The sequence below is a fragment of the Canis lupus genome, chromosome 37 (genome assembly GCF_003254725.2).
Source record: "Canis lupus dingo isolate Sandy chromosome 37, ASM325472v2, whole genome shotgun sequence".
NCBI classification, from domain to species: Eukaryota; Metazoa; Chordata; class Mammalia; order Carnivora; family Canidae; genus Canis; species Canis lupus.
The window spans coordinates 23,046,916-23,071,905 of record NC_064279.1 but is presented as its reverse complement, the minus strand read 5'-3'; the positions used below and the strand labels follow the sequence as shown (position 1 = coordinate 23,071,905).

The 24,990-nt window shown below is 37.6% G+C and overlaps 1 long non-coding RNA gene across 2 annotated transcripts; it reads right to left on the bottom strand.

Annotated features, from left to right (window-relative positions):
- Positions 1 to 2,099: 2,099 nt before the first annotated feature.
- On the bottom strand, positions 2,100 to 24,567 carry LOC112656692 (uncharacterized). Of its 2 annotated transcripts, none has more exons than XR_007408885.1 (6): positions 23,327 to 24,567; positions 20,609 to 20,718; positions 16,917 to 17,030; positions 6,038 to 6,187; positions 5,604 to 5,689; positions 2,100 to 2,514 (listed from the first exon to the last, which is right to left on the bottom strand). It is a non-coding gene; the product is annotated as an uncharacterized LOC112656692 (long non-coding RNA). The 2 variants fall into 2 exon arrangements; XR_007408886.1 differs by having other exon boundaries at positions 16,917 to 17,027.
- Positions 24,568 to 24,990: the final 423 nt, after the last annotated feature.

Here is a 24,990-nt window from a genome sequence, read left to right as displayed (position 1 = left end):
AAAATCACATAACATTTCTCTATAATAGTTTTTTCATTCAACTTTTGTCATGGCTGAGGTATTTGTATAATACTGACGTGTATTATATCTGGAATATATATATAATATATATAATATATAATATATATCTGGAAACCGGGCTTCTTTATTACCATGCTGAGAAATTGTGAAACCAACAGTTGGTAGGTAGGTATTGTTAGAAAAATCCTTGCTATGGAAACAAATTCCAGTACAACTTCACCCTGGTAACTAGTGATTTATAACAAACTTCAGTGACATATATAACTCTTTCCCTAAGTGGATCATAAACCTTTGGAGGGACAAGTATGGGCTGACTTGAGTCCCGCTACCCAAATTCATAAATTGAAGTCCTAAGCCCCATTGCCTCAAAATGGGGCCTTTTTCGCAGGTGTAATTAGGTAAGATGAAGTCATACTGCATTAGGGTGGACCTCTAATCCAATAGGACAGGAGTACTTAAAAAGGGGAGAAATCTGAACATAGACAGCATTCAGGGAGGACATCATGTGGAGACTGACATTAGGCTGCCTCAAGCCAAGAAACTATCAGAAGCTGAGAGAGAAGCCTGCAACAGATCCTTCCCCAGTGCCTCCTGAGGGAGACTGGTCCTGCTGATACCTTGAATTTCAGACTTCTGGACTTCAGAACAGCAAGACAATAAAATTCTGTTGTTCTAAGCTATCCAGTTTATGGTACTTTGTTACCGCAGCCTTGGCAAACTAATACAGCAAAGATTATGGTTCACTCATTTTTGTGTGCCCCACAGGAACTGGTGAATGTTGGCGAAACTGATGTTGCCATCATAGAACCCAGGAGACCAGAAGTTGAGCCAGTGAAGACACTGACATGCTTCGAATTGGGACCTGGCAAATTTCCTCCCTATCTTGAGATACACACTTGGGAATGTGCTGGGGTGATACCAGTTGCTTGTGCCTGGTGAGCAAACATGCAATCAGAGCATCCAACAATTCTCTATCCCACCCCTACTCTGAAAGGGGACCACAAAGAGGTTTCTTAATGTACCAGACGGGACGCCCATCCAGATGGGGCTGAAGCAACCACAGCAGGGTGTTTTAGAAGGGCACCCAGCCTCCTCTGTGTCCTGGGAAGCTCATCCCCCTCAGTTCTTACAGACATATGTGGAATCAGATGTACCCTTTACCAGCATTAAATGGATTTATAACTCTTGCCTGAGTGCACCTTTCTTTCAGTCAAATCCTTTGTCCATTGTGACTCATGAGAAAAAGTTAATGAAGCTTATCTGAAATGAGCTTCCACTTAAATTGGAAGGAGGAGCCTACCAGCCACTGAATGGAATGGGAATATACTGGCGGGGGTGGGGGGATGGATGGTGGGGATCTAGAGAAGACTAGTTTTCATCTTTTCTGTTTTGTGACGTCTTTTCTTCCACTACATATAACACAAGGGTTGCTCAGACTGGCCTTGTCTAAGCTGCACGCTCCAAAGTGGAGCCCATTGCCCTGTGTACCCCTGCACTGAAGTTGCTATCTGATTACATCTGATTATTTTGAAGTTCCAAAGTTGATAGTTTGTTGGTGGGGAGATATATGTGTATGTCTCTACACATACAGACAGATGTGTGACATGTATGAATCTTAAGTGTGCAGCTCAATGACTTTTTATATATGGATACGCTGGTCCCATGGCCCAGGTCACCAAGATCTAGAACATTTCCAACACTCCAGAAGATTTCCTGTGTTCTTTCCCAGACTTTTACATGTACAACTTTTAATTAACCATTAAATTATTCTTCCTAAACCTGCTAACAAAGAGTGTCTTCTGTACATTTAAGAAGCTATGGCAGGGATCCCTGGGTGGCTCAGTGGTTTAGCGCCTGCCTTTGGCCCAGGGCGCGATCCTGGAGTCCCGGTATCGAGTCCCGCATCAGGCTCCTGGCATGGAGCCTGCTTCTCCCTCCTCCTGTGTCTCTGCCTCTCTCTCTCTCTCTCTCTGTCTATCATAAATAATAAATAAATAAGTAAGTAAATAAATAAATAAATAAATAAATAAATAAATAAATATTAAAAAAAAAAAAAAGAAGCTATGGCAGTTCCAAGAAATACAAAATGTAAAATCAGGCCCAAAGCTTGCTGTGTTGTCTGTGTATGGTCTGAGTGGAACCGAGTTTGCAAACTGGCTGCCTGTGCGTGAAATCTGCTCTTTGGATATGGTTTGTGTAGACTAACTGCAAAGGGTCTTCTAAAAATTGAGCCATAATTTAAAATTAAGGTATTTCACATGAAAACTCAAATTGGAGAGGGGGAAAGGAGCTTCTCTCCAAAAACTGGGAAATGTTGTGCGTTCCATCTTGGAAGAAGTCACCTGGAGCTAGGCAATGGCTGCCCTTCTTGACATGAATGTGAAGATAGGGGTCCTGCTTCTCTCCACCATTTAAGGCAATGTCCTCATATGCACTCCTGCCCACTGACCTCAGGCATTCATGTCAGCTGCTCGGTCCTTGGGCCAGCTACAACTAGACAAAATGGTAAATGTAAGGCAGACTTTTAGCAGGAGACTATTTTCCTTCCAGAGGAAAAAAAATACCTTCAATACTACCCAAATATTTTTAAAGAAAAGTGGAATTGGATTTTAAATTACTACATTATTTCTCATAACTTAATACAGTGATTTATTTTCTGAAAGTGGCTATTATTTGCTGTATATCATTCCAACTAGTTTTACACATGCACACACACATACACAGACACACAGTGTTGATGTCTAACTCTGCATGTTGGCTAATGTTTAATTTTTCAACATCAGCATTATACTGGAGGCACTCATCTGTGGTATGACCACAACTTCAAATTTGTTTTTGTATCTTTTCTGCATAACTAGTTCCATTGGGTTTCAAACTACAGAGTGAATTGAGTCATCTTTCGTGACTCTGTTTTCAAAGATAGTCTTGAATCACCTTGTCAGATCAATGTTAGACATGCTTAGTGTTGAACATTACTTCTATGTATTTCTGAAAATTCTCTATGAATGGCATTTGAAAGTAGTGTCTATCATAAAAACCTAAATATTTGTGAAATAAATGTATTGTAAAAGTTCCACATTCAGATACAGTATAAAAAATTGCCATTTTCAAGGAACACTAATGGAATATAGCTTTTGAATGGAGAGTGTCTTGGCTTTGCTTTTTTTCTAAGCAACTTTTTCTCCTTTTATGTTTTGTACAACCTCATAACAATTTTGTTCCAATCTGTAAGATTTGTAATGTCACTACTCTCCATTTGTTCTACAGCATAAACACCCACGTGTCAATGCTACCTTATCATCAAGGGCTCGTGAGCAGAATTTCTTTCTGATATGTCAAATTATTGTTAAGCAGCTCTAGAGTCATCAGAGGTGGTTAATTTGTAAAATCAACTAACAGACATGAGAAGCATACAGACAATGAATAACATGGGAAAAAGAAGAAGGTTAATAATACTAAATGCCTTTCGGAATTTATTTAACCATATTTGATAAAATTATCATTTCACACACACCCATATGCACACCCATATAAACCCATGTGCACACACCACCATGGTTTTATTTTTTAAGTTGATATGAAATGCTCTATGTGCTTTTAATATGTATTTTGCATAGGATAAGGATAATCTTCATCTGTGCCAAGTCAATTTATAAGCACGATGACTATTATTGTTCAGTTACCACACATTAAAATGTCATTTTTTAAAAAACAAAGCCTCTAATAGGCTAATCATTTTAAGTATGATTTTGATCCTATTCATCCTCTAGGTTACCAGCAAAGTGCATGCAAGGCCTATAGCCATAGACCCTATACGTAGACTACTTCATTATTTGCATTGCAAAACCAATGGATACTTGCCTCTTCATTGTGCCAGAAATCTCAACATATATCAGATCTCTTCTTTTCATTCCACCCTAGAGTGGATTTCACAGTAAGAACATCCTATAACCTCTCCAGCCTCCTTCTCCTTCCCCTACTCCTTTTTATAGCAACAATCTTCCGATAAGTTTCCCAAACTAGTTGTTTGTTTCCAACTCCTCCCTTCTCTTGAATATAATCCTATTAGGTCTTCATCTTGGCCCACTGCAGTGAAATGGTTCTCAAATCCTGTGATGCAAAATCCATTGACCAGGACTCAGTACCATTCCCTTCTGGACTTGTTTTCCTTGACTTCAGCCACCACAACTCTTCTAGCTTTCCTCTTACCACTTGTCCCTCTTTCTCAATCTCCTTTGCTGGAGCCTCCTCATGTTCTGAGTCTCTAAACAGGCCTCATTATTCCGACCTGGAGCCAAACCCTTTGATACCCTGCCCCATGTCCCCAAGTTCATTTCTCTGTTCCTCTGCCTAAGGACTTTCTCTAGCTCCTGAGGCCTTGAAGATCCAGGGATTTAAAACCCTCACCAGCATCCTCAATGAATGAAGATGGGAATTGCTGAATAAAGATGGCAGATTCTTGCCTCCTTGGCAGGCCAATTCTGAAGGGTGTTCTATTGGGTCCCTCAGAGGGTCCTTAGTGGAATTGAACTTCAGTTGTCCTTGGTGGAAATCAGCTTATAAACACACAATTTGTTCCTTTAATTGGTTTTTATCCTTTCCTTGTTTTCCTTTCCCACTTCCTTATCTGTATTTTCAGGATCCCACCTTTCAGTTAAATTACGTTCATTCAAGTCCTTGTCATAGGGTTATTTTTAGGAGAAATTGAAACTAAGATCTTTTCCTTCTTAGTTCATGTTGACTCTTTTGGTAACTGGGGATTCCTAATACTAGTTCTTTAAATATCAACATATTTTGACCACTCTCAAATGTACATCCAGCCAGGTCCTTGCTCATGAATCTGAGACTAATATTTTTGGCCTCCAATGAGACATCTTTAGTTGATGTCCAATAGGCAGCTCAAATGTAAACTATACTGTTTTCTTCCTCTAAATCTGCTCTTCTTCTATCTTTCCAATCTCAGTAAATAGCACCTCGTCTGTCAAGTTGCTTAGATTAACTGGCGGTTGTCCTTGACTTGTATGTCTTTTTCTCACATCACATATCCAATCATTCAAAGTGGCTCTATCTTCACCATATATGTAGAAACAGACTGTTTTGGCTTTTTCTTTACCCATTTCACCACCACTGCCCCAGTCCCACTACCATCATTCCTCATCCACATAATCAAATTGGCTCCTAGCTGGTGTCCCAATTTCCACACTTGGCCTCTTACATCCTATTCATGACATAGCCATTGGAATGACCTTGTTGAAACCAAGTCATACTATGTCACTTCTCAGCTAAAAATCTCTCAAAGTTTTCATTACACACTTAGAATAGGAGCTGAAAACCTACATGATGCTCCATGACCTGGGTACCTTCATTACTCTGAGCTTATCTCCTACCACCTTCCTCCACTCTGCTTCAACCACATTGACCCTTTATGATACCATTAACATGACAAGCACACTCACCTCTCATATCCAATGAGGCTATGATTTCACCAAACTTTACTTTAGCCATGATGTGTGTGCTTGTGTGTATTGAGGTCTATGATATCTATTTCTTACTTTGGGTCATAGTTTCAAAAAAGTACTTACCTAGACATTCACTTGAATCAGATTGCTTTTGCCGATGAAGGATTGAGATTTCCATGAATTTATGTTTCAATATTCTCTGAAGTAATCTACCCAGTATTTATATTGTTGCATACCAGAAACAAAAATGAAAAAAAAATATAATCTAAGTGTTTCAACTCCTAAGACATGAGACGGCAATTAATTAGACTGTTAGACTACTGGGCACAACACAATTTCTCTTTGGGGTCTATATTCACAGGTCAAAGGACTTCATAGGATTTCCCCCAAACCATGAAACATTTTACTTTAGCAGCATCTTTCATCACTGAGAAAGTAGGCATGTGTGAACATAAATGCCTGACCGTTTGGAGAACCAGTAGCACATATTAATTGAAGGCATATAGTAGAGAATAATTTTTCTAATCAGAGAAAACATACAAAAACTCCAGTAGTACCTTAAACTTTCCATTTGACCAGTGTCCTAAAATAAGCAGCTTTATTTTATTTTCTCCATGTAACTTTATTTAATCCCTTGTCAGAAGTTACTTGTGATTTTCATGATGGTATCCTTAGAGATGACACAATAAATATTGCACAGAAAATTCCTGTCAAAAAATGAAGGGGAATGTACTGATTTGAACCATGTTAGGAAGAAGGCTGAGCTTAGGTGTTGGATGTGGGTTGAGTATCACAAGGAAAAAAAGCTATGAGAGATCAGAATGAAAGCAGAGATTGGAAGATGATGTAGGAAGGTGATTAAATATTCTAAAGGATGATTTTTGTGCCATCTTGGAGATCAGTTGATATAAATAAATGTGAGAGCCTTCAGTGATTATTATATCATCATTACTGTACTCATCTAGGAAATTATAGCTTATTTGGCACTTTATTCTTCATATTAATGATGTGAAGTTTCATGACAACCCACTAAGAAAATAAAAATGAAAATAATAAATCAGCCTGCGGCACTTAAAAGCCTAATGAAATCCAAACACTTCCCAATAGAAGATGACTCAGTGACACAGAATTGGCAGCTGTTTGTTGTTAGATCATTAGTTTTTACTGGCTTTTTTCCTATTTTAAGAAGACATCTGTAGAACCCTCCTTTCTCCCATAATCTGCTTGGATTTATTTAGAGAGACCTGGAGTGGAATCATCAATTGGAAAAATAGAGTAGAAGCATCCTTCAACAGCTTAACTACCTTTTTCCAGTGGGTTTTAAATTATAGCAGTTTTTACTGAAAATACAGAGTAGGCCCATTGAGGCAACTTTATTTGCCCTAAGAAAAAGTGAAAGGAAAAGCCCACCTGTTTTAAACTTGGATAAGGGAGGCATGATCACATTTGAAATGACAATTTTTACAATACTGTAAGTGGAGTGAGAAAATGCTGAGTAAATGCTGAGGGTAACATCTTGTCCTGGCTGGTATCTAGCAAATGAAAACTTCAAAAATGGCTCCTGGTGCCTCTAAAGTTGGGGATATGTTTGGTTTTTGAAATCTTTTAGATTTTTCAAAGATTTTTTTGTTAATTCATTTGAACAAGAGAGAGAGCACAAGCAGGGAGGAGGGTCAGAGGGAGAGGGAGAAGCAGACTCCCTACTGAGCAAGGAACCTAGTGGAGCAGAAAGCCCAGATACGCAGAAGGGTCCTCAATCCCAAGACCCCGGGGACACGACCTGAGCTAAAAGCAGATGCTTAACCAACTGAGCCACCCAGGTGCCCCTGGGGATAACTTTAAATAGGAGGCATTCTTGTCTGCTTGAGGGGACAACTTGGCCCCTCAGTGGGTCGGCAATGACTGACTCCACGTGGATAATGACTTGACCATATTTTGCTTCTATAGCCCATGTACAGCTACTTTAGCATATTGAACTTGATGTATCTTGTGCCAATTCTGCCCCTAAAGATAATCTTTAAAAAGATTTACTTTATCAGGAACTTATAGTATGTCATAAATAATATCATCAAATTTGGACAACAACCCTGTAAATGCTAATTTATCTGTGCAACACCCTTTACTGAATACTCTCAGGCACTTTATTGAGCCCTCAGAATATGGTGGTGAGCAAAAGAGCTATAGTCCCTCTGTGAACCTCTATTTCAGTAAGATAGCTGAGCAAATGGCAATTAAACCAAACAAATGAAACGATTTTCAATTATGACAAGTGATATGAGACAGAAAATAATAAGGCAGGTCAGGGAAGGCCTCTCTGAAGAGGTAATATGTAAGTTGATCCAAAACAGGAGGTCAGAAACACTGATGGAAGAGCCCTTCCTGGCTTAATGTGAAGTCTGTGTGAAGAGGGAAGTGTTAAAATAGAAGATATTCTTTTTATTCTAGGCAAATAGCCTGGCATTTATTGATAGATAAAAGAATGGAAATTCAGAGAAATTAAACAATACCGTCAAGATTGAACAAGACCTCCAGTGTCCTAAGCCAGCTCTGTCTGATTCCAACATTCTTTCTTCAAAGCTACACCCATTTATCCTGCTGAACATTCACCAGCTTTTTAGATTGTATAGACTAGCTTGGGATCACTTAAAATTGAAACTCACCCAGATGCACTCCCTGTCAGCAAAGCAAAAGCTTCCTAATGGCCACTTTGCAGAAGTGCCAATGTTGTTACCCTTTCCAAGTGAGCTGCTGGGGAAGGCTGTCCACCATATGGAGCAGGACGTGAGCTTTCTGTGTCTCCAGTGGGACTGTAGAGTTTATGGTATAAAATTTTGCACTTCGCTGTCCAAACTCATCGAGTTTTTGATGTGATAATTTAGCGCTATTAAAAGACATTCATGCTAGTGTTTGCCAGAGGGGAGGGGTTTGGGAAGACAGGAGAAATAGGTGAAGAGGTACAAAATTCCAGTTATAAAAGAAATAAGTTATGGGGATGAAAAGTACAGCATAGGGAATACAGTCAATAATATTGTAATAATATTGTACGATGGCAGATGGTAGCTAGAGTCATGGTGAGCATAGCGTAATGCATGGAATTGTTGGATCACTATGTTGTGCACTTGAAACTGATATAACACTGTATGTCAGTTATATTTCAGTACAAAAAAAAAGACATTCATGGGAAGGGCTTCAATAGTTATTGAGTGCTACTATTTTTCTGCTTATTAAATGAATGATGTGTGTTTATTAATAAGTGCATATCCTTCCAAATATATAGCCCTCTCAAATCCACACATTTTTATTTTTAATCACAAATGCATGTGCTACCTTTAATAATGATATAGTCAACCATAAAAAAGTCAAAAAACAAGAGATCGAATTCCAATTTATTTTTGAAGCCAAAGATTTATTTCTATTAGCTAAAAATCATGCCAAATACTTTACAGATATTAATGTATAAAATCTTCCCAATAATCCTACTCTGTAACATTTAGAATGTCTATTTTACAGGTGAAAAAATTAGGATTCTATGAGGTTAAGAAAAATGTTCCAGCTCAGAGAACTGAGCATTATCAGTGCTGGGATGAGAATTCAAGTTTTGTACCTTTCCCTGCTGCTCTTCTAAGAGTTCTCAAAAATATTTCCTTTTTTTTTTTTTTAATTTATTTATTTATTTATTTTTTTAAATTTTTATTTATTTATGATAGTCACACACAGAGAGAGAGAGAGAGAGGCAGAGACACAGGCAGAGGGAGAAGCAGGCTCCATGCACCGGGAGCACGACGTGGGATTCGACCCCGGGTCTCCAGGATCGCGCCCTGGGCCAAAGGCAGGCGCTAAACCGCTGCGCCACCCAGGGATCCCTATTTTTTATTTTTTATTTTTTTATTTGACAGAGAGAGAGAGAGAGAGCACACAAGCAGGGGGAGTGGCAGACAGAGGGAGGAGAAGCAGGCTTCCTGCTCAGCGGAAGGAACTTATAGTATAAGTGTGTGCTTGATCCTAGGACTCTGGGATCATGACGCAAGCTGAAGGCAGATGCCTAACCCACTGAGCCACCCAGGAACTCCCAAAATATTTCCTTTTTTAAGAGGAACCAATAAACTGATGATGCATGTTTATACTCCCGTATTTCAAAGCATAATCTCCTTTCTAGTTCATGCCTTATGGGTTATAAATATTTCTGCAGAAGCTGTTTTCAGATTGAAGGAAGAACTCATTTGAACCTATTATCTAAACTTTTACACATCCTTTGCAATTAATTGCCTAGAACATGCCAAGTTTTCTCCTTTTATCAGTTGAAAAATATAAAAATGTCTCTTACTCAATGCTTGTGTGTGTGTGAAAGGAAAAGGTGACAAAGTGACACTTCCCTTTCAACCAAATAATTTGAAGGACATATTTGATTCTGCCATCAAATATACAATACATTTTGTTATATTTTCATGATAATAGCACTGAAAAATAGGTACAGTTTCTTCTTTCTTGTTGTTAATCTGTACCTAGCATTCTGCGTAGCATGTTTAAGAGAGAAGGGTCAGGGTGCATGAGAAAAGGAAAAGGTAAGAATTATTATTTTATAACTTATCAATCTATGAAGCCTGGCATCTTAGATTTTAAAAAATAAAAATGAAAAAGCCACACCATTACTAAAATTGTCCAAATGTGTGTGTGTGTGTTTATAGCCACCACTTATTCTCTAATACTATAGAATCACAGATTTCCTTGTTTAAAATTTAAATAAGCCTAGGGATCAGAAAGAATGAACATATTCTTTTTTATTTTCTATTCACAGTGAGGATACACATGAGACTGGTCATATCAGAATATGAATATTTTGACACAAGCACTACTACTATTTTTGGTATTGTTGATTACTAAAATTGTCCAAATGTGTGTGTGTGTGTTTATAGCCACCACTTATTCTCTAATACTATAGAATCACAGATTTCCTTGTTTAAAATTTAAATAAGCCTAGGGATCAGAAAGAATGAACATATTCTTTTTTATTTTCTATTCACAGTGAGGATACACATGAGACTGGTCATATCAGAATATGAATATTTTGACACAAGCACTACTACTATTTTTGGTATTGTTGATCTAGATTAACCAGGATATAATCAAGAAAAAATAAAAAGATGTTCTGTAGTAGCATTTTGCTTTCATGCAGTAACACCTTCCAAGAAGAAGCAGGTATTTGGCCCACCCAACCTTTACCACTTGCCAAGAAATGGATGTTTTTAGGGGCTCATATTCTCATGCAAAGGCCCAGCTACACCTCTGCAGAAGCAACAGGGGTGGAAAACCCTAAAGTATGATTTAATTTTTATAAAAATGGAATGGGTTTTCTCCAATGAATGTAATGCTAAACCAAAGGCCAGATGTTCTGCTACTTTTAAAAAATGGTTTTGGGGAGAATGAGTAAGCTTTTTGATATCATTGTGGAAAGAAGTGATATATGGGCTGTGGCTAGATGAGAAAAGAGATGCCCAGCTCTATCTCTTAGGGCAGAGCAGAGTGTAACACTATTTTTGGCCTCTTGAGTTATTGAGAACAAGAAAACCTATGTTTAGAGCCAAGTGCTTGTAGCTTTGTGGCAGTAATAGACAAAGAGAATTGTAGACATTTATATTTGAAAGGGAGCTTGCCCTATCATTTCCTCCATCTCTTTCATAGCTTTTCCAGTAGGTAGACTTCAAATTTTTGCTTTAGAGGGCTCAGAGATGGTGTTCATTCCTAGTAGTGATATCCACAGTTAGAAAGAAATCTAGATTAACCGGGATATTCCTCTATAAAACATAATAGCTGCTTTAATATGTAATATAACCATCACATCTTCTTTAATCTTTTCTTCTCCACAGTAGACCATTTCATTTTTTTCACTAACTTTCCTCATCTCATATGCTTCTGTATCTCTAACAGTCTCTTTTGCCTTCCCTCAAATGTTCCCTACTTTGCTAGTATCATTCTGGTGTCTTTGCACTTACAATTGAACAATATATTCTGGTTAAGCTGAAGGATATGAGGCAGTGATGCTCATAGCTCTGTTTTCACCTTCAAGCCCTATTAGTAACAAAGAGGTGCATTGAATCTGGACTCTTTGACTAAAGGTTTAGGGTATTCAAATACTAAAGTTTCAGATCCCCAAAATTATTAAAAGGCTGCAAGATAGAATGGGGATACCCAGACTTATTCCAGGTTAAAGAAACATAAAAACAAAGAAGAAAGAGAAAGAAGAAAGAAAGAAAGAAAGAAAGAAAGAAAGAAAGAAAGAAAGAAAGAAAGAAAGAAAGAAAGAAAGAAAGAAAGAAAAAGAAACATCATACAACTGTCCTGGGATGATGGTGGCATTAGGGAGAGAGGAAAAGAATGATTTGGTTTCTTTTATAGTCTTAGAGTAGAAATTTAGGGCTCACACTAATTTCTAATAAAAGCTTGTATTTTACTTTTTTAAAAAAATTGTGGGTTAAAAAATTTCTCCCTAATCTGTGTGTATATATATATATATATATATATATACATATATATATATATATATAAAACATACACATCTATCAGCAAGTAAGCAAATGAAATGCACAGAGAGGGACTATTAGCTACCAAAAATTTTAGCCATATAATTATTGAACAAAAAGAAAACACTGGACAAAGCATTTTTAGAAACCGTATAATTCTTCTACTTATCTATGTACATGTGTATATGTATGCATACATGTGTATGTATACAGATATATATGTATATCCTTTTCTTATCAGGAGCTCTTAGGCCTTAGCGTACCTTGCCCAGAAATAATAGTTAAAATCCTATTAGTTACATAAACTTCTTGCCAAGTTTTTACATGGTAGTATCCAGGAGATTTCAGGGCCGATGTAAGGGTCTTCCTGAATATATGGAGGAACTAATGCAAACTACAGTGGGACTATATCAACTCCCAAATCTAGGACCTATAATTCTATTACCTAAAGACTCCAGGCAAGTCTCCAATACCCAATACATATGTATAATTAATTTTTGCAACTAAGAGTACCTATTCAGTTTGCCTTCATTTTGTTCATTTCACTCTAGCTGTCTAGCCTATGAACAATACTTTGAGTTTTAATTCCATTATATGTAGTATTGAATAATTTTCTTTTAAGCTTTGACTTAATATTAAACTCTGGCAATAAACTTTGACAATAACATTAAACTCTGAATGTTTAATAAGCATGTATCCCTCAAGTCATCAATAAAATGCTAAACAGAACAAGGTCAAGAACAATGTCCTAGGGCACTTTGGTACAACTTTTTTTCTGGCTGACATGGAGATACAACTCCTCCCTTTGTGATATATGGATTTAAATTAACCTCAATGATATCTGGAGAACTGGTAATAAAGTTGACTTGCTGCTAGTTGCCTGAGTGTTGACCTGGGAGTTTCTTAAGGGGCACTTAGCTAAATCAAGATTTGACTCAATGGTCACTTGATTTCCAGCAAGAGTGCAAAGACAATTTAATGGGGAAAGACTAATCTCCTCACCAATAGTGCTGGGATAATTGGACATCTACATAGAGAAGAATGTAGTTGATCATCCTCATACTATGTCAAAAAATAATAATATGATATGAATCAGAAACCTAAATTTAAGAGTTAAATCTATAAAACTGTCAAAAGAAAACAATTACACTTCATGATCTTGGATTGGGTAATGGATTTTTAGAAATGACACAAAGCACAAGCAACAAAAGAAAATATATATTTTTTAATTCATCAAAATTAAAAATTCCAAGGAATTTCAAGGAAGATGAAAGACTGACAAAAAAATTTTGGTGAATCATTCTGCAAAAAGGAATGAAGTACTGATACATGACACTATTTGGATGAACTTTGAAAACATTATGCTAAATGAAAGAAACCAGTCACAAAAGACCACGTATTATATTATTCTGTTGACATGAAATGTCCAGAAAAGCCGAATCTATATAGACAAAAGTAGATTAGTGGTCTCCTGGGCCACTGAGGAGGGAAGGATGGGAAATGACTGCTAACAGATATGGGGTTTCTTGTAGGGGTGGTAAAAATGTTCTAAAATTGATGGTACTGATGGATGCACAAATCTGAATATATTAGAAACCACTGAACTGCATACTGTAAATAGGTGAATTGCATGGTATGTGAATTGTATTTCAATATACAGTATATAATTAGAATTTAGAATCTGGGACAGTGTTTTGTTAATAAGAAAAAACCAGGATGATTGAGTGACAACCATGGAGTCCCGGACAATCCCAGTTTCCAAAAAAGGAATAGAACGAAGCCACTGGCCAGCATCCTTTTTGTAATTTTAGAAGAGTTTACGAGCCCTTAGGAAAGAAAGTGGTAAGCATTAGGAACCAATGTAAGTCTATGCTATATCAACACCACTTTCCTTTCAACAGTTTTGGTAGGTTGGGAAAGTTCTGTAGACACAGTGCACCTTGATTTCACCTAGTGTACTGAAACTATTTTAAAGATGAAGTTTTGGGGGATCCCTGGGTGGCTCAGCAGTTTCGCACCTGCCTTTGGCCCAGGGCGCGATCCTGGAGTCCCGGGATCGAGTCCCACGTCGGGCTACTGGCATGGGGCCTGCTTCTCCCTCTCCTCTGCCTGTGTCTCTGCCTCTCTCTCTCTCTCTCTCTCTCTCTATGTCTATCATAAATAAATAAAAATAAGTTTAAAAAAAATAAAGATGAAGTTTTCCTGCTCCAAGACTATTTCCTTCAAGAGAATACTTGCATAAATACCAAAAGAGAGCCATGGATCCTGCTTCATCAGAAGAAATTTTTTTCTGGCTTCCTTAGTTAAAAGGAACATGTGTGGTCTACAAAAAGCTGGTGTGAGACTTGGATCAAGGTAAGTGTAAGACTTGCATCTCTAACAGATGTCACATTTAGTTTCTGGAGTCATTGAGTAGGTGACATCAGCAGTAATGAACAACATTAAAACAGAACATAAATTTGCCTACGACGAGGCCATATAATGCTAACTGTTCCCAAAACTGCAGTGCCAGAAATCAGCTTCAAGATAAAGAACACCTCTCTCTTTGTCTCTCTCTGACTCTCTCTTTCCCTTCCCTCAGCTCTCTCAAAACAAAAAGACAGGGGGAGAAAAAGATATAGACAAATACAGCTCTCAGCCACAGGGAAGAGTGAATCTAGAATGAGGTGCTGGAGCTGGTTTGCCCTGGCTCACTTGTGCCTGTGCTCATCTTTTCCCGACTCTGTGTTCACTGAAGTCATTTTGGCAGTCTGAAATCATTCATGTTGGGAGGATACACCACAAAATTTGGCAAATGCTACAAATCTGGCCTTTATTTCCCCTGGAGAGCCTGTTGTTAAACACTTACCAGCATAGCTCTGGCAAGTCTCTCAGTGCTGGCCAACTAATAGTAGTGTGGAACAACAGGACATATTGTCTCTGAATGTTAACGGCATGCAAGTCACAGCACAAAGACACCAAGATGAGAGTTGTGGTAATACACACTACAGGAAGCAACACCCACATCCACAGTGAAGAACAGCAGTAACTTAGAGACAAGGATAAAAGGAAATGGGGCAGTACTTTTAATTAAACAACAGCATCCAATTTATATGCGAGGTACGTATTTTGGTGAAACGGTTTAGTTTTTGATATATAACTATGGGAACCATTGTATTCATTAAGTGTTCTAAATTTATTGATTGCTTAGGAACAACTTTGCCTAGTTATAAGATTCAAGAATCCATTTAGTTTTATTCCTTGGAGTTTTCTCCTTTGCCTCTGACTCACACAGTGGCAGGCATGGCATCCAGGACAATATCCCCCAATAAGAGAACCTTTCTTATAAAGTACAAGCAAATGAGTGACACAACTTTTGGATTAACAGAAATGGTAGAATAGAAATGTAAAGTAAATATACTTAAAACAGATTATTGGGAAGACTGAAAATGAAATTAGGTGGGCATATGTTTATACCTATGTACCTTGTAGCCAAGAATTCCAATGGAAAAACCAACATCAGTAGAATTGGATTTTGTTCCCCCAAATGCAGTCAGAAACAGCATGATCTACTTTCTATGGAAGCATCCAGAGGCTTCCCTTATGGGAAGGCAACATCTGTTTTAAGAAGTCCTTTGAAGAAATACTACATAAACATGTGGGAACGGCGTGTTATATACACTCCCTGGCTTAAAGAGTTGCCAGAGGAAGTAGGGAATTGAGCCCCCAAGACAGAGGCCATTTAGTTACCTTGGCTGAGGCAGCAACACCAATTTCAGCCTCTCTGATGTTTAACACATCAAGAAAATGGAGGGAAATAAAGTTACAACTGGAATCAATCTTGCCACTTTCCTGGCATGATATCAAAGGTTGCTTAGGTATACCTTTGCAAATGAAAAATTAAAATTTGGGGCTTGGGGGAAGAATTTGGGAGGAAAGATTTAAAAATTTAGTTGAATCATCTATACACAAACCTGTTCTCATAATTAGTCAAAAAGAAAATTTATCAGGTACAATATAACATCAACTCTTCTAGGCCAGGGGTTCTCAATCTGGGGTCCTTGGATAAAATTCAGAGAGTCTGTGAACTTGAATAAAAAAAAGACATCTTTATTTTCACTAACCTCAAACTGAAATTTATCATTGTCTTCAATTATGAATGTAAGCAACAAACCATAGTGACTCTTCCTATGACTCATTGGTAACAGAAATCACAGATACTCTTTTATCACACTGCAGCAATTACAGAAATCTTCATATATCACTTACTCTCCTGCCATTTTGAAATTATGATAATGATTCTATTTGCCACTATGTCTTGTGATTTAAGTATTGTCTGCACATAAATGGCTATGTCAGAAATTTGGTGTTTTAATGGTTTGAACATTATACTTCAATATAATTGGTTGCCTTTGTGATTACATGTAATTCTTTGTGTTTTATTTTAAGCATTTTGAAACCTCTGGAGAAGGAGTCCTTAGGCTCCTTTAGATGGCCTAAAGTGTCAATGGCTTACAAGTTAAGAACAACTGGATGCAGAAATGAAGAGCCATGGGGCAATAGATCTTTCATGAAGGCCATCCTTCCTGTGTGTTGGAAGAGGAAAAAAGAGGCTCCTGATATACCTGTTCAGTTATGATATCTGCTTAAAGTTTGAAGACAAAGATGGCTTATCTAATATTTCCACCTTTACAAAGAAAAAAAAAGCAATGAAATAAGAAGAGTAAGAATCTAAATCTGGAAGGAAGTGAGGGGTAGGGAGAATTATAGTAAGACCATTTGAAAGTGTGAAACCCTTCCTATTAGGTGTGATCAGATAATCCTGGGTCATGGAGTTCATGCTTGTGATGGACTAAGGACAGTGAAGCATCCGAGGACCAAAGCTGTGAGCAAGAAGCCAGGACAACTCTGTGGTTTGTCAACTCTGACATTACGTTACCTTCCTGTGTGATCTTGGACGAGTGACACAATGTTTGGTGATTCAGCTTCTCCATTTTCTTGGCCCCACATTCCATTCAGCTGGCTGTGCAGAAGTCCCAAGACAAACAGCCTGCTGAAAGAGAGACAGCATTGATGATTTTTTTTTTTAAAGGAAAGACAATGCCAAGGAGCTGCTTCCAGGCCTTCCATGATGGCTCCATTCCTACCTTCAGTTCCCACCCTTTGTCCTTTATGTATTCCTGGTTTCACTCCCAGCTTGGCTTTCCATTTGCTCCAGGCCAACTGTCTGTAACAGTCAGAGAACATAGTTCTATCTCAAAAGCCATCCTATGGGCAGCACAAAAGAAGGGACCTGTCTTCACTGTCATTTCATCCTTGCACACCGTTTTTCTCCCAGACACCCTCTTCTCTCTCTCTCCCAGTGAAACCTACGGCCAGACCATCCAGTGACACTGGCATGCAGCTCTGTTTTTCTAAACTTGAAAAACATAAAAACATTCTCAAAAAAAAAAAAAAATTCTCACTTCCTCCCAAATAAATGAACGTCAATTACCAGTGCAAAAAACTTTTGACTTTATAACACTAAAATGCTACATGTCTGCAGAAATAAGAATACAGTTAGTGAGAATTCCCCTGCATCTGCAGACCTCTGAGAAACACCAGTATCCATGCTTCATCACAACTCTAACTGTTAATCTTTCAACATTTATTTGATTTTGACAGAAATCAAAGTTTTACCCACACTGGGTGAAGCTCAGGTGATAAGATTTCAGGCATCGGGAATTGGGAAGGAAGAAGCAAAGGCAAAATGAATCCTTATGGACAATCCTGGAATTACATGCATTGTTAATCACTGATTGTGTCTACACCTAAGATTGGCCTTGGTGAACCTTCTAGCTAAAGTGGTTCAGGTAACCTTTTCACCATATTGAATTGAAAGAGACCAGAGGCCTCTTTACCTGCCCCAAGGACATGGCAAATTGCATCTCTTCTGTCAAGGAACAAGCAAATGTAGTGCAGGTTGTCAAAATCTCTGTCATGCAAATCAGGCATTTAAATGGTTTTTAAAGATAATATTCAGTTTATCCATTGAATCTTGTGAATAACCTCTGACATTATTAACCGGAAATCAATCTTGTCAACCACTGTCCCCGTTTAAATAATTGGCCTGGAGATTTTTCCTTAAATAATCCAGCCCATCATATTTTCCAATGTGCTTTGCAGCAGAGCTAAATAGTTTTTTTTTTATAAGCCCGCTTTCCTTACATTTACATTTATTTTCCATTTTTAGGCATGCAATCAGTTTTTTTCCCCATCAAACTATGTTTTATTAATTGGATTTCCACCTGTGTGTCAGGCAGAGGAAAATGTAAGTTTGAGCACAATAGTAAAGCCCTTCCAATCATAGCAAAGAGATGAAAAAAGGCCAGAATCAGAAAAACAAAAGTTTACTAAGATAAGACTTCTACTTTCACCATAATGACTTCTGAGTCGGGCTATCTGGGACCCATGCTGATCTAATAAGGATTGATGTACTCATGATCTATAGAATCTAGGTACTTATTCACACCCAGCTATATTTCTCCTCTAACCCTGACCTATGCTCTATTTTATTTTTTATTTTTTTTAAGATTTTATTTATTTATGAGAGACACAGAGAGAGAGAGAGAGAGAGAGAGAGGTAGAGACACTGGCAGAGGGAGAAGCAGGCTCCATGCAGGGAGCCCAACGTGGGACTCGATCCCAGATCTCCAGGATCACGCCCTGGGCTGAAGGCAGCGCTAAACCCCTGAGCCACCCAGGCTGCCCTATGCTCTATTTTATAATGAAAGGAAAGCTTTCTGCCTTCAGGTAACTAAAAATATCTGGTGACCAATCCAATGCCATTTTTTTTTTTTACCCCACTCACTAGCAGATGGACATAAATTAATAGGGATAAGGAAAGAAACCATCGCTCATGAAGCAGGCCTGCATGGCTTTTAAGAGCCTGGATTGCACCTCCTATTCCCAAGCAAGAGCAAAAGAGCCTGGCTCCCACGTACTCTACTGAATGGACAGGTAGTTGTGGCCTCAGCCTTGCCACCAACTTACCATATAGTTGAGACTTCCGGTGGTAGGCCACCAGTGCTGACCCTGAGGTGGGCAAGTCTTAGATAACTGTAGCTTTGAATAAATCAGACATGCAGAGCCCTCTCAGCGAGCCACAGGTAAGTGTGCTATTCATCACTGAAAACTCTACTATTCTTTTGATATCAAGATGAAGTTGATGTCAGAGTTTGGGCATCAGTAGGCACATGACCACATTCCTTGGAATGTTTACTCTTGCACCAGAATCAATTCACTTTTGAAACCCAGTTATTTTGGATCAAAGGAACTTTTTTGTAATCTGGAAATGTTTTGGATTCCATGAACTCCCTCCCCCACAAAATGCAATAACCTACATTCATACTTTTTTTTTTTCTCTAAGCACGTGAAATGTAAAAACATTTTCTCTAACCACTAATCATTTTCTTATAAGTAGTGCATTTAATGGGAACTTGACTTTACCTATTCTGCATTCATTCAGATTCATTGCTCTGAACACATTGGAACAGATGTTACAGGGGTCATAACATCAAAGAAGTATTTACACTTGTGAGTTTGTAAGGCTTAAAGGAAGTTGTACCAATGGTAAACTGATATGAACTCTTCAAAAGGGGCTCAGTTTTACAAACCTTATTCCAGCAGACTTTTTATTTTTTTAATAAAAGCACATTCCCCTCCCACAGTCTCAACTGTGCCACTAAACCCATATGCATAGTAAGAATTGATATTGGGAAAAAGAAAAGACTCAAAGATAGCTCAAGCTCAATAACATAGGAAAAGATTTTCCTTGAACACACATAAATGGTACCGAACCCTATATATATATATGGGGTTCATATATATATATATGTATATATATATACATATACTATGTTTTTTCCTGTATATGCACCCTTATGCTGAAGTTTAATTTATAAATTAAGCACAGTAAGAGATTAACAACAATAACTAATTTAGCCTCATATGCTAAATACTATAATTTACTAAATTATCATATGCAATCAAGTATATTTCTAGATTTTCTATCCTGTTCCAATGGTATATCCAACTACTTTGAGTTTGATTTCTCTCTTCTCCAACACCCTTTTCTGTTACAAGAGCTAAAGATTCACAATATTTTAATGTAGAAAGTACTGGGGGGAAAAAGGAGGTTGCTACCATCGATACGCTAAATAATTGCTCCATCAATACAAATATTACTATTGAAAGCAATGGTGATTTTTCAGGATGGAATGATCCTCATTTAAAACCTTAAATATGTTGCTAAATTATGCTATTCCTGAGATTTTCTCATTTATAAATAAGAACCCAAGAAAAGAAATTATTAAGTTCCAATCAGATACAAAACTCTTTTGGAAGTAAAAGTACTCATTGGTTGTTTATATGAGTCTTATATAAGTATTTTTATGAATCGGATCTTCTATTAAGACAGCAGTATCACTCAAGTGGCTTTAAAATTTTGTTTGCCCACTTAAAACCAGTCCAAAAGCTCTAACTAGTCTTTCTGGAAAGAACATCTCAACCAGGTTTGAAAACTGTTACACTTTATCTAAAGGGGGGGAGATTTGTTCTCTAAATATCAGTTAACCAAGACAAAAGACTCACCTTATTCATCTGTTTCAAGTAAGAGGATTTGTCAGTTCTCAGAATTTGAAGTTAATATGTTTTGGAGTTGCTATGTGATTCAATTAGTGTGGAGAGGTAGGATGGAGAATCTGGATCAAAGAAAATAACATTATGTTAAATCAAGTATAAGGAATAATTTTAAATAGTATTCTTAGAGTACTCATAGCTAGATATTTCTCAGTAGAAAAAAAGTCATTAAAATGGACATAAGATTCTTGGATGGCCATTTATGAAGGATTTCTTTCAGCAATTTTCAAATTTGACTTTGGATTAACTGTCCTCTAAACCAGGCAAATTATACACAATGAAAAGAAGAGATCTCTGGCAATATTGTATGTAACTGAGAGGCAGAGGAAATGTTTTTAGGCAGCAGTCATAATTTTTCCTTGACTGCTAATATCTGCTTGCTAACACTTGCACACATCCCCAGGGTGCTGGGGTTTGTAAACATTACTTGATGATGACATACTGAATAATATGAAAATGTGTCTCTCATCCACACCCAAAACCCTCCAAAGAACATTTCATATTTTCAGACTGTGGTCAGCATGCTTTTTGGGGACTATTTGTAGTTCTTAAACGGAAAGTTAAATGGGTTCTTTATTAAAAATGAATTCCTGGGCTATCCTTGCAGGAAACAAGATGGCCATAAACCACATAGTCAATTTTACAGTCAAATGCTATAGGAATTGAGGTTGTTTCTCACATGTCTGATAGGAAATGTTGCAAATTCTAAGAATAAATTATTTACTGAAATGAGCATGTAAGTAAGTAGCCAGACATGTATGTGTTTGCTAATTTTTAAATACCTAAAAACCTCAAGCACTTTTAGGAGTCAAAAACAAAACTGTAACATTTCTGTCAGTTCTTGATATCCAATCACACTCATTCATTTTTTAGCAACACAGAATATAGAGTTTGATAATGAGAAGAAAAGATACAATATTTCTAAGAGAGTTTAAATGCATCTGAAATAAAAAATATTAGTTTGACAGGTTTAGTACTTTTCTGTTGACTAAATTCAATAGGACTGCTGCAAGCAGAGGATCTATGATAGGAAAAGAAACCTCACTTGACCTCAAAAGAACTTCTCTCTATAACAAAATACTTACAAAGCCATTGTGATTCATGAAAATTATGTACACAGCAAGCATCTTCAATGTAAAATTATGGGTGAATCTATAGTCCCAACCAAATCACAAATGAAAGAGTGAGGTTATATTTTATAAAAAGGGAGAAATAATGGAGAGAGAAAAGAAAAGAAAAATTTGATGCTGTTCTAAAAAAAAAAGTGTTGCACATTTATTCCTTTATTGTCTGATTCTTGTTTTTTTGTATATGTTCACTGGAAAATGGACACAATGAAAAAGATGAAAACTTACTCAACACATGGACATAAATCACAGGAAGAAAACCGCCGAAGGATGATACAAGAAAGAAGTTATCAATTAAGTAGAAATGATAACCAAGTTCTTTGTTCCTTATGCATTAAGCTTAATAAATGATATAAATTAATTAAAGTGTATTTACTGAGTCATATTGCCTTAAATCACTTTTTTCTCCAAAAAATTGTTTTTATTTTGCCTAACCAAAATTAAGCTCATCAAAACTAAAAGCACAGCCATTTCAAGGAAAAGCCTTCCTAGTTACAGATTCCTTAAAAAACAAAAACAAAACAAAACAAAAAACCCTGTAGAGGTCTTTGCCAAAGTATGAAACTGTCTCATTAGAATGAATGTATACTAACAAGAACAAAGATCTTACTTTGTTCACTGCTATATCGCAGCGTCTAGAAAAGTTCCCAATAAATACAAAATATTTATGGCAGTTGTCCCTCGCACAGAAGTAATAAAGAGCAAAATAGTACATTTTTTCCAGAATATGGTTGGATTAATTCTTATAATTTGAAAGAAACAGTGCTTATTGGCTGGAAGAAATTGGAACGCTGTTTAGGAATTCAGAAGATAGTGTTGGTTAAGTGCTATTGCATACTTAATTAATTAAAATACTGAATATACTCTGGCATCTCATGTGTGAAGTGGTGAATCTGGGTCCTCTCTTACTGCCATTTACCTATAAATCAGAGCCAGCTTCCTGTGCACGCAACCTGCACAGCTTCACAAAACCCTGTACTTAGAAGACCCCTTGCTTGGTGTAAAGCTGGGCTGCAACCCTGCTGGAATTCCTTACTTATGAACAAGAAGACCAGTAATATTTATTATACTGGGCCTCAAAAATTATGTAGCCGGTCCTGCTGCACATAGTTTCTATAAAACTTGAGTGAGCAAGAAAAGGATACTATATGAATGACCAACTGTCCAACACAACAGAAGACAGCTGAGGAGGAATTAAATGAAAGCCTATATACTTCAAAAAGTTCAAAATAATATCAACCTGTCTCGCTTCTTTAAATTTCCATTGTCCCCTCAAAAACCTTTTCTCAGGACGTGAGCCATCCCTGTGCATTTATTTGTCATCTCTGTGGCTGACAAAAATCTTCATGGAATTCCAAAGTCCCCAGTAGTCTCTTCACAGGGCAAGTTTTTATTTTGCAGCTTTCGAGAACCACTCACCCACTCCACTAAACATTTTTAAAGATTTTAATTTCACTTGGTAGGTCGCTCTTTGTAATGTAGAAATCATAGTACTCAAGGGCACTGTAAAGTCAGCTTCTTTAAAAAAATGAAAGTCACATACCGGGGATTTACAGGTCTCCAAAGTCTGAAGGCTGTAGTGGGATGCTATTGTAGACATTCCAGACACACCGCCAGCACTTGTATTATACTTCCTGTATACTCCATGGTTCATGGAAAATGTCCTTCAATGCATTAAGACATAGTATTTGCCATGACTTGAGTTCTTTACACTTAAAATTTTATCACTGAAGGAATATTACCACCTTTTACATTTAAATCTTAAAGACATTTACAATGCAGTAGTTTGGAGTTAAATATACATCTTTACTCTTCTGTCACAAGATATAAGGTTGGACTAATCTATTTTGGACTGTAGTGAAAGGGCACATGGCATAGGTAAGCTCACTCACTGGGTCATGAGTGTATTTCAAGCAAATTGTAAATCATGTTTAATATCATCATTTGCATGATATGTTTGCAAACCTAAAACTGTCCCGGAAAGAAGAAAATCCATAAGACTATCCTGAAAGTATATTTATTTAATTAAAACTAGAACCAGATATATTTGGAAAAAAAGTAGATTTCAGAACCAATTTCGTCAAATTCATAAACAGGCCTTGGGTTTGAGTTTGGAGGCGGCTGTCTTGGGACACACATTTGCCACCTGTTCCAGTAGGAAAACTCTGCTTTCGTTGTTACCTTGATCAAAAACTTAAATCTTTATTGCTAATTTCAACTACTGCAAGTTGAGGGAAACTTCTATGCCCAATACCGTGTTAGAGACTTTCCATACACCTTTTAATTCCTATAATATTCTGAAAAGCCCTGACCATTTCAAGCCCCTGCCCCATGCCTCTGCCTGGCTTCTATAACTGGCCCCCAGTCATGCTACCTCCCTATTCTCATTTTCCCATCTCTCTATTTTGCATTCTCCAGTTGCCTCAGGGCATCTCAAAGAGTGATGCCTGCAGGACACACCGCCACTTCTCTGACTTGTCGTCAAGCATCTCCCTGTCTGGAGGGTCCCTCTCTCCTCCTCTCACATATCCAAGGTCTTCTCTTTCTGCACCTGGTTTGTCTTTCTTCTTCCACGAATACTGCCCACATGTATATTCTTCCTATGAATTCCTGGTGTAGAAGTTCCCTGGGAGAAGAATGAGAGCCTGGCAGATAGAATATAGTTTTGAAATAAGGAAAACAGGTAGAAGTGGGAAGGAATGGGCTGTTGTGGCTGGATTATAAAGTGGAGGTGGAGGGGTGTCTGGGTGGCCAGTCAGTTCAGTGTCTGACTTTTGATTTTGGCTTAGGTCTGGATCTCAGAGTTGTGAGATCTGTATCTGGCTCTGTACTCAGCCAGGAGTCTGCTTCCTTCTTCTCCCTCTCCTTCTGCCCTCCCCCTGTTTGCACTCTCTCCCTCTCTCTCTCTTTCTTAATAGATAAACAAATAAACCTTTTTCTTTTTAAAGTGGAGGTTGAGAAATGGGAGCAAAGCAAACCAAAAGAATAGATTATTAAGGCTGTAGAGAATAATTCATTCTTATAGGCAGTAGTAGCCACTGAAGGACTCACTGCATGGGGGAGACCAGATCATATATGTGCTTCAGAGAGGTCACTCTGGTGGTAGTAGGTAGAAGATGGATCGGATGGTGAAGATGCAACAAAGAGAAGAATATATCACAAAAGGATACCAACCGTGTCAAGAGTTTAAGAAACAGCAGGAGGAAT